The 11,330-nt window shown below is 37.9% G+C and overlaps 1 pseudogene; it reads left to right on the top strand.

Moving 5' to 3' along the window:
- Nucleotides 1–8,683: 8,683 nt before the first annotated feature.
- On the top strand, nucleotides 8,684–9,400 carry LOC132313805 (coatomer subunit epsilon-1-like; annotated as a pseudogene).
- Nucleotides 9,401–11,330: the final 1,930 nt, after the last annotated feature.

Here is an 11,330-nt window from a genome sequence, read left to right as displayed (position 1 = left end):
ATGCTATCACATGTTGATTTAAAGCTAGATAAGGCCACATGATTTAATATTTTATTCAAGATAAATATTAAATAAAATCTTCATTACTTGTCCAAATAGTCTAGATTTAATATATGTCAATCTACATATCAAGGGGTAATATTCTATCATACCACATGATTGAACAAAGTTATGGACAACGGGGAAAATTAAATCCTTTACAAGAAAAATATAGAATAAAATCTCTAGATTTTGCATCCAAGCATGTAATCAAGTTGTATAAGCATCACAAGCATGTAATATAGCAAGAAAGTAAATTATAACACCTCTTACCTCAATTTGAGATGGAAATCCCAAATCCCCACCAGAAGAAAAGTGTTCTGAATCCACCGAAACCGAAGGGTTTTGTCGGGGACAACACGATCTACATGAATCCGAAGGAAACCCCATGAAAATCACAACTTGACCTCAAACCCAAACTCAAGAAATGGTCGGAAATGAGATCTAATAAGGGGGAATGGTAGAACACGTCGAGGGAAACAAAAAATGTGAAGGCCAAAGACTTGTCACTTAGGAAAAGTATATCAAAGGAGGAGAGAGAAGGTGGAAGGTCTATGGACATCCATGGCTGCTTCCATTGTGCAAGGGGAGTGGGGAAGATGAAAAATGAAATATTTCATCCCCCTTTTATATAAATCTCAAAAAGTGCCCCGAGCGGGCCCCGCAGGGTCTGGAAAAGTGGATTTTGAGCAAACATGCTCAAACGGCAAAACTCTATGAAAAAAAAAAGATTCAAAATGATAAAATATGAACAACAGAAGAAACAGCGTCGAAAATCGAGTCCCGAGCAGAAAGTTATGCCCCGAAGGAAATTCTATAAATTTATGACCAGGTCATTACAGAGCATAGGATGGTTGCTAGTATGGTAGAGTTCTTGTCTCGGTATAGTTGGTCATGTAAGTTTTGACCTGAGTAGGCGAGGAGCTCAGTTGCTCCAGGGTTGTTTGGGTGCCGGTTCTTATCGAACGAGTGGCTTAGACTTCTAGCTCGTGGATTGTGTTATACAGTGTGTAGTCATCCTGATCTTCTCGTTGCATTTTGTGCGGTGCTTAGGGCATGACTCTAGAACAGGTTCATATTTCATGGTAGGATGTCTTTGTTGTGTGTGAGTTTCATGTATCGATGGAAAGGTTCCAATGACCATGGAGGTCAGGTGTGCGGGTAAGGGTTTCGAGGGAGAAATGTATGACTTTAGGAAGTTAGTGTTTGTGACTTGGGTTACGGTTTGGTGCGAGGTTCTTTTCGAACTAATCATGGTAGATGTGACAGAGGTCATTTGAGTCATGAATGTAGTCTATGGGTTGTTGATGTGTATTACGAGTGTTCTGGTATGGCCTAAGAGAGTGTGTTGGTTACGGTTGGTTGAGAGGTGACTCCCATTTCGGAAAACTATAGGAGTTCTGGGTTGGTATAGCTGTCTAGAGAGTCTCGAGGTGGTGTATAGTGGTTAGTTTTAGTCGTATAGTGTAATAACCCTAATTTTAAAATGCTTGTCTCAATATTTTTGATTAATGGTTTTATTATGTTTTTATTTTATTATTTGAATTATCTAGTTCTTTGGTTAATTACTTATTTACTTAATTATATTATTTGTTAATTATTTAATTATTTAATTGGATTATTTGTTTTCTTTATTATATGCTTATGTGTTTTTTTATTTTATTTTTATAAGTGTTTGTTGTGATTAAATATTTTATTTTCGTGTTGCAAGTTTTTATATGTTAATTTTAGATTTAGGGTTTTATATTTTTAAGAAATTTCGTGGGTTAGGTTAGCCGACTTATAATGAGGTTGGAATTAGAATTAGGTGTTTAGAACCCTATTCATGAACAGTGGACGCAAAGAGAAAGAACATAAATTTTTTAGAGAAAAATAGAGAGAGGAAAGTTAGGGTTTTGTTAAGGACAAGGGCTGAACCAATGAGGGATAATTGAAGCTTGCTCGTGGGTTGAACCAGGAGCAATAGAGGTCGGTGAAAGCAGTTAAGGTCGTCAGAATTACTAGAGACGACGGTTTAAGGTTTCAAAATTGAAACCTGAGGCAAGTTCCTATTCTAACTCCTTCCCTTAAACTTGTGTTCTGTGCATGCCTAGGTAGACTCCAGGGTTTAAATTAAAGTTAAAATATATCTTTTACACATGTTTGAACTGTATATAATTACGCTGAATTAAACTGGTTTGTGGTTGATAGAAGTTTCTAATTAAATCTTACTGTCGTTGGTTTTAAACATGAGTTTAATTCATGTCATGGATGCATAATAATGTCTGATAATTAGTCTGGGACTTAGATTGAACCCTAAAGATCTTAATAAAATCAATACAGAGGGCTCTGGTTATCGCCGGAGGCGAAGAAGTTGAATAGGAAGAAGTATACGGCTCTTGGGGAGAGAAAGCCGGCTCCCTGAATGAGGGAGCGAGCTCCCTCAAAGACATAGCCGGCTCCATGAGTATTGAGCCAGCTCCTAGCCTTTTAGAGCCGGCTCCCACATGTGGGGAGCCGGCTCCCATGTATATGGAACTGGCTCTCAACTTTTGAGAGCCTGCTCTCGTGCTGTATGTGCAGAAATTGGGATTTAAGGTTCTGTTTGGCCGTTTAGGGTATTCCAAAGTTGTTTAAGATGCAATTGATGGTCTAAATAATTTTTTTGAACATATAAAAATACTTGGAAGCAGTCCTGGATTAATGTATTAAGGAATGTACAACATGAAGTTAAAAAAAAAGCCTACATGTTGAATATTGATTTGTTGATTTAGTTGCTTATTGAAATTTAGCAAATCTTCTGTATATGATTTAATAGTGTTTAATCATAATTCAACAGTGTTATAAAGGGTAGTCGATTATCTGAAAATAACTATGCTTGGATTGGATTAAATTGATGTTTTAATCCATTTATACTGCATCAATTATTGGACTGTTTGGAGGATTAAATTGCTTAATATTATTTAGCAATTTATACAACTGTGACATGATTTTTAAATCTTGTATTGGATGCATATTATGGTCATATACATATTAGACTTTGTTTATGATTATTTTGGTGTATGGTTGATGATAAAATTTTTTCATTTACTACATCAATCATTTGATTTGTGAATTGTATGCACCGATATGGGACAGTGGCATATTAGGGACGGATTAGTTCAAAATACTAAGTCCTACCTATTCTGAAATAAGTTGGATTAACTATAAAAGTTAAGTCCTACTTATATATTTGTTTATGCATCGGTATGGGATGGTGGCATATTAGGGATGACTTAGTTCAAAACACTAAGACCTACCTATTCTAGGGATGGATTAGTTTAAAACACTAAGTCCTACCTACTTTGAAATAAGATGGATTAACTACAAAAGTTAAGTCCTTATATTTGTGTCAGGTCAATAAACCTTTTGAATGACATATCTTGAACAGATTTATATATATATATAATACCATGACATGAGCTTGGGTCTAGGATCATAGTTAGGGTGTATATATCGCCTAGGATGGATAACTGGACCTAATGATGTTCCATGGTAGGTCTAGGTATACATGACCACGTTACGTGCGATTTGCATGTTACCTTCTACTCTGGCTGAGACAGAACTGTGGGCTAGTGAGCGTCCTATAGTGTGTATTTATATCTATATGGACTACTTTAGTTATTGCTGAGCTATCTAGGATGTATCTGCGAATCAAGTTTCTGTATAGATTGTAGTAGGATAGAACTTACTAGTGGGCCTGACCCACTCTTATATTTTTCAAGTGTTTTTCAGTTACAAGCTTAGAGCTTGATCGTGCTGAGCAGATACAGTTACTCATTCCTTCGACTATGTAGGATTGCTTTCCATGTTTAGCTTTGGATTTTGTTTCAGTTGTTTCCTTTTCAGTTTGGGATTTTATTAGGGGTCCACTAGACGGAATCCCGAGTTGTTTAATTAATGGAGGTTTTGGATTATTGGATTTTAATTATATAATTTTGAGGATTTTTAATTTAGAATTCTTTCAGTGTTTATCTATTATTTATTTTCTTAATTCTTTTGTATTCCGTGTTCATTTACATATTAATTGTTTGGTATCCCTCGGATCTGTGCTCGGACTTGATCACCTATGGCTCTAGAATCGAGGGGTATCACAGTTGGTATCAGAGCACTCTAGGTTCAAGTGTCTCTAGGATTCTATCGTATAAGACTTCCGCGTAACGTTTTCTCTTGTTTAGAGCTTAAGTTTAGGATTCATTGTATTCCTTTATGGTTTGTTTAGAACATATTGATGTCAAGTTTATTCTGTAACTTCAGAATGTTTCGTACTAGGAAAAGGATGTGGTCCGCGATGAAAGCAAAGAAGGACCCAAGGAAAAAAAAGATTACTCCAACGCTTCCCCTGCGAAGGCTAACCACGAAGGTAGAATTGGAGACCAAGGAATTGGTTCTAATAGGTGCTGCTTTGGAGTATAAGTGTGCGAGATTGGCCACCATACTATGGACCTAACATAACTTTGGTGGTGCTCGAAGCTTAGCCAAGTGGAGAGGAGGACCATGAAGAAGATTATAATAGAGGAGATACCGGAGCATCCAAGATGGAGGGTACCGGAGTTCAAGGATAAATGCTCTTTCAAGCATAATTTTAATTACTAGTAGTAGTGGAGGTATTAGTAAAAGTATAGTACAGATTTAATCACGCATACTAGTAGTATTTTAAAGAATATATGACAATTATTCTTTTGGAGATTTACGATTTAAAGAAGTTCTTAATAAAGTAAACTAGTGGTTTTGGCTATCTCTATTGTGTTTTATGATAGTATTGTTGTGATGTATACATGAATGGTTTTATTAAACTATATTGGAATGTGTATGTTACGATAATAAAGGAAAATCATAGTGGAATGATTTGTATTTGAGCAAGCAAACACAGCTTTGATTATAGGTTTGTTGTGTTAAGATGGGACGATTACCAACGAGTTATAAAAACAACTTGTGGGAATTAATTTGGTATGATGGATTGTAGAGGGGACAGTTTAGCACCTGTAAGAGTAGTTACTATACTTGTGGAGTGCTTGGACACAATTCCAAACAGTGTCCTAAAGTAGATAAGGACAGGGACAGTATGTGCAGCAGGGACAGCGGGCACTAGTACCTTTACCTACTCCACAGATTCCATGGATTCAAGGATAGACATATCCGGCTTTACCAGCTACAGCATCAGGAATAGGCACCACAACAGTTGCATTAGGGCAGGGTGTACAACCCCATTCCACAGGATATTCAGGCACCTCAGGCTGTTGAGGGTAAGTTTCCTATTCATGGTTCACAAGGACGTGTTTTAGTAGATACGGGTGCTACACACTCATTTGTAGCTAGATCTTTTGTTGCTTTATCTGGAATGACCACGCGGGTATGCGATAGACCTCAGGGTATTTCTACACCTTTAGGTAATACTACCATTTTGCATGAGAGTGATGGGCCTGTGGCATTAGATATTGGTAGACTTAGATTCCTAGCCAATCTATTAGTCCTGGACATGCACACTTATGATGTGATACTTGGGATGGATTAGTTATCTCATTACCATGCCCAAGTTAATTGTTATGATAGGTCTGTTGTTTTTACCATACCTGGTCAGGATATGTACGTTGTCGCTATGCCACATTCTAACGAGGTTAGTAGCACTTATTTGTTCTATGTGGAGGAGGAAATGGAGGAGGAGATTACTGTGTCATTGGATAGCATACCGATTGTACAGGAATTTTTAGATGTTTTTCAGGAGATTCCAGGGTTGCCACCTAGTCGCGAGATAGACTTTGTGATTGACTTAGTTCCAGGTACTACGCCTATTACTAGGGCACCATACAGGATGGCACTAGTGGAGATGCGAGAGTTGAGGGATCAGATTCTACAATTACTCAGCCAGGGTTTTATTCGTAGAAGTACTTCACCCTAGGGAGCATCAGTTCTATTTGTGAAGAAGAAGGATGGGTCACTCCGCCTGTGTATAGATTACAGGGAGTCGAACAAGGTTATCATATGTAATAAATACCCTTTGCCCAGGATTAATGATCTTTTTGATCAGTTGAAGGGAGCTATATACTTTTCTAAGATTGATCTGCATTCTGGATATCATCAACTTCAGGTTAGGGAGTAAGATGTTCCAAGGATAACGTTTCTCACTAGATATGGTTCTTATGAGTTTCGTGTCATGCCGTTTGGATTGACTAATACACCAGTAGTCTTCATGGATCTATTGAACAGAATCTTCAGGGCTTATTTGGATTAGTTTGTCATTGATGATATCTTGATCTATTTTAAGTCGAAAGACGATCATGCTAGACATCTTTGCATAGTGTTATAGATGCTTCGTGAACACCAGTTATGTGCCAAGTTCGAGAAATGTGAATTCTGGCAGCAAGAAATGAAGTTTCTGGTTCATGTAGTGTCAGAAAGGGGAATAGTGGTAAATCCAGCCAAAGTTTCAGCAGTGGTAGAATGGGGACAGCCTACTTCACCTACCGAGATTTAGAGTTTCCTTAGGTTGACAGGATATTATCAGAGATTTATTCAGGGGGTTCTCAAAGATAGCGGGACCACTCACTCATTTGACTAAGAAGGGTGTACGGTTCGTGTAGGATGAACATTATCAGAAAGCTTTTGATGAGCTCAAAAGTAAGTTGACTTCTGCACCAGTTCTGTCTACTCCACAGAGTGGGATAAAGTATCTTATCTACACAGATGCTATTTTTGCAAGGTTTTAGGCGTGTTTTGATGTAGGAAGAGCGACCGATTTCATATGGATCTCGTAAACTTAAGCCTTATGAGCTTAATTATCCAACACATGATTTGGAGTTGGGAGTTATGGTCTTTGCCTTACGTATTTGGAGACATTATCTGTTGGGAGAGTCTTTCAGATTATTTAGTGATCACAAGAGTTTGCAGTATTTGTTCACTCAGCAAGAGCTGAATATGAGACAGCGCTGATGGTTGGAGTTTGTGAAAGACTATTATTTCTCTATATAGTACCATCCAGGGAAAGCGAATGTAGTGGTAGATGCACTCAGTTGTCGACCCTATACGAGTCTTTCTGCATTATTCACCATTGAGTGGAATGCTTTGAAGACAGTTGACGAGTTATCTAATGCTTTCATGGCTTGCATGATAGTTACACCTCCTATTATTCACAAGGATTTAAAAGCAAAATTTACAGATCAGCAGTGCAATGACAGAGTTGCAGAGATAGCTTCTAGGGAGGTTCCATTTTATTATGTTGGGACTGATGAACGTTTGAGGTACAAGGGACGATTAGTGGTACCTTCTGCTGACGATTTCAGGAAGGATGTGATGACTGAGACTCATCATTCTGAGTTTTTTGTTCATTGAGGAGGAGATAAAATGTATCAGGATATGAAGCGGTAATTTTGTGGGTAGGTATGAAGAGGGATATTGCTATATTTGTCTCTCAATGTAGTACTTGTTAGATGGTTAAGATTGATCATCAAAGGCCGCCAGGATCTCTATAACCACTACTGTGGGGGCAAAAATCTCCCTTTCCAATTAAGACAAGACACATCAGCTTATAAGGGGACCACCACAAATACTGAGACTATTCAACTTTAATATTGGGCTTCTACAAGAAGCTTGGGCCGGGTCAACTAATCATAATGGGCTGAACTCATTAAGAAGGCCCGAGATAATGAGACCCCGAGCTCAATTATGAATATATTACTAAACCCATTTTAGTAACAATCTATTAGAAGAAGAATTATTATCTATGGAAACCAAATAATATAAATCCTTGTTATAAGGAAAGTATGATGTAACTCAGATTCTTAAGGGACAAGCAATGCGAGTCCTAAAAGGAATCGATTATGGTTTAACCTATATAAAAAGGGCTCAGGACCCTCAATAAGGGGGAAACAAAAAAAAGGGCAAAGCCCCCAAAAATAGAGATCCAATTCTCATTGCCAGAACTACGTTCCGACCTGATTCCCACGTTCTATGCGGGATACGTAGGCAATCTAGGTAATCCTAGGTTCGGTCATATCATCAAACTACCCCCTCATCTCTATATAATTTCTCTAGTTCATTGTTTGTTCTATATTATTATTTTGAGTGTAGTAATTATAGAGAATTCATTGACTTGTCAAAGTCGTACGAATTTTTACACCTACACTTTGGCGCCATCTGTAGGAATCGTATAGAAATATATCCCCACCAAAGTTACAACACTTCAGATTAAAATCTCTAAGTTCAGCAACGTGACTTGAAATTAAAATCTTCAAGTCCAGGATTTGAACCCAAATCCTTTCCAACAACGATTTTCACGGCTGAAGGTCTCCATGTAACAAGCGCAGACATCCGGACCACCCACAAGGTTCTTTCCATCAACAACGCCACTCAATATGCTTTCGGACAATAATGCATGATAATGCGTAACAAGACTGATGAATAAAAAACCCAAGAGGCATCACGTGTGTTTGCCCGGGTAATCAGATGTCCATCTGAACCCAAAAAGCCATAAACTAATCAGATAAGTGTTCTGACCTTGATTTCCTGATAATATTGATTCTATGTATATATATATATATATATTCTTGATCAAACATACCCAACTCTCTCTCTCTCTCTCTCTTTCTAAAACTCTCAGTTGAGGGTTTCTTTCTCTAAACTTGAGATCTAGCAACCATGGCAGCACCAGACCTGTTGTTCGGTCTCCGAAACAACTTCTACTTGGGAGCATATCAGGTGGCGATTAATAACAGCGATGTCCCAAATCTCTCTCAAGAAGACTTCATTGAGAGAGACTGCCTCATTTACAGATCTTATATTGCCCTTGGAAGCTACCAACTTGCTATCAATGAGATCGACTTGTCAGCGGCAACCCCTCTTCAAGCTGTGAAATTACTCGCTTTGTATCTCTAGAGTCCAGACAAGAAGGCGGCTATAACTTTCAGTCTCCGGGAGTGGTTGGGAGATCCAGCGATAGGAAACAATCCAATCTTACGGCTTATTGCTGGGATTATATTCATGCACAAGTAGGATTATAATGCAGCTTTGAAACACACCAGTACCGGAGGGACTATGGAGCTGCATGCATTGAATGTTCATATATTCCTTAAAGATGCATAGATCAGATTATGCAGAAAAACAATTGAGGATCAATCAACAGATTGACGAGGACCATACTCTGACTCAACTAGAAAATACATGGCTAAACTTGGCTATGGGTGGTTCCAAGATCCAGGAATCATATCTTATCTTCCAAGATTTTTCTGAGAAGTACCAGATGACGGGCTTGATCCTGAATGGAAAAGTTATTTGCTGCATGCATATGGGGAACTTTGATGAAGCTGAAACATTGTTACTTGAAACGTTAAACAAGAAAAATCAATAACCCATTTTTTTGATGCACTTTGCAAACCCATTTTGCCCACCAACGCAATTGCCCAATCACCGAGACTTCAGCTCTCTCTTAGCAACAAAATTAGCCATCTTCACCCATCACCAGCTGTACATTAAACCCACCGCTAGTTCAGCCGAAGTTCGCCGTCTTCGCGGCCGGAACAGAATTCATCTGAGCCGGTTGCCATCAAGCCCAGCCACAGTCACTGAACATCACCATCCTTTTCACCGGTCGAGTTCAGCCAAAATTTACCGGAACAGAATCCATCCGAGCCGGATGCCATCAAGCCCAGCCACAGTCGTTGGCTATCACCGTCCTTTTCACCAGCCATCCAACTTTGCCGCGAGCTCGCCGGCCGTCTTCATCATCGCCGGTCGCAAGTCCTCACCAAGCTCGCGGATCTGTCTCGTCGGTGATTTCCATCTCACCAGCCATCCATCTCTGCCGCGAGCTTGCTGGCCATCTTTGTCTTCGCCTAGCTGTCGCCCACAGGCGGAATAGCCCGCCGTCCACCACATCCGAGCTTCTCATTGCTCGCCTCCTCTATAGACTGAAAGTTGATATATATATATATATATATATATATATATATATATATATAGACTATATATAGCCTAGTAACCACTATTTGGCTGTAAGTGTAAAGCTATTCCAGTTTTGGATTAGTCCAGAACTAAACCGGTTTTGTAACCTCATTTGAGAACTAGTTCTGTGGTAACCCAGTTCGGGAAAAAAAAAAAAAAAAAAAAAAAAATTTGCCAATTCGAATTGGGGACCCATTTTGGAGCATTCAAAGCTTTGTCTTCCAAGATAGCTTGGTCTTCCAAGAACCTGAAGAAGTCGGTCTCTTAGGTCGGCAATGTTCTTCCCAACATTCCACTTTTCAAGGCTAATGGTGAAATAAAAGGCTTTCAGAAAATTTTTAAAGATGGGTTGCCGCTTAATGCCACAAACTTCAGCAGACTCATCGACCGAGCATTTCAAACATCCTAGGCCTTTTCAGACGCGAATCTTTCTAGTCAAACGCGAATCTCTCTAATTAGATAAGTTTCCCAACTTTGATTTTTTACAGTTAGGATTAAGCTTTTCATGCTAAAAATCTTTATTGAAAATTAAATTCGTATTAAATATATATATATATATATATATATATATATATCAGTATTATATATATATATATATATATATATTTTTACACATGATGCAATCATATTTTGTTATTCATGTACACGCTCATTATACATAAAGATTTATGACTCAGTTTAAACCAAATTGCTTATTCAGTATACTCTATTGAGTAAAAATATAAAAAAAAGACCACCTGAACTTCTGTCTCTGTCAACACTCAACAGATTCTTTAGTCTCTCTTTCTTCGATTATAATCCTCTACGGATTCATCCTTCTCTCCCTCATCGAGGATTTTCAGCATTGCAATTTTAGTTATATCCACTAGTTGTTTTGCTCACAATTGACTTTAATAAGAATTTTAGATTATATCCATTAGTTGTTCACTGAAGGTTGATAATTGATCAGAACCTTAGAACCATAACACTTGATATTGTTGGTTCAGACTCTTCAGAGGGATGCATTACTTCATCACTACTCAACTAAAAGAAGAGTTTGGACCCTCTACATTGACTTCTAAAATTTTTACTTGAATAAAATATCCGAGGCCAAAGGCATTGTTGAATGCACGAGCTGTGTTATTTGGTCTATTACTTGAAGTCCTAAAATATTACATACATTGAGTAATTTCAATGTACTTGATAAACAAGAACGAGTAAATACTTATTGCTAATTAGAATTTCTTATTAAAATTCAATTGTGAAATATAAGAAGTTCTTAAAATTCTTTATTTCCTTTAATCAGTTGTTATATGCTACGTGTAATTATTTTACATGCTTCTAATAACTTTATTTAC

The sequence above is a fragment of the Cornus florida genome, unplaced genomic scaffold (assembly GCF_030987335.1).
Source record: "Cornus florida cultivar Cherokee Brave unplaced genomic scaffold, ASM3098733v1 CherokeeBrave_3.0.0_Hap2_Chr06, whole genome shotgun sequence".
NCBI lineage: Eukaryota > Viridiplantae > Streptophyta > Magnoliopsida > Cornales > Cornaceae > Cornus > Cornus florida.
Note: the sequence above shows the minus strand (reverse complement) of the source record. Positions and strands in the feature narration are given on the sequence as shown.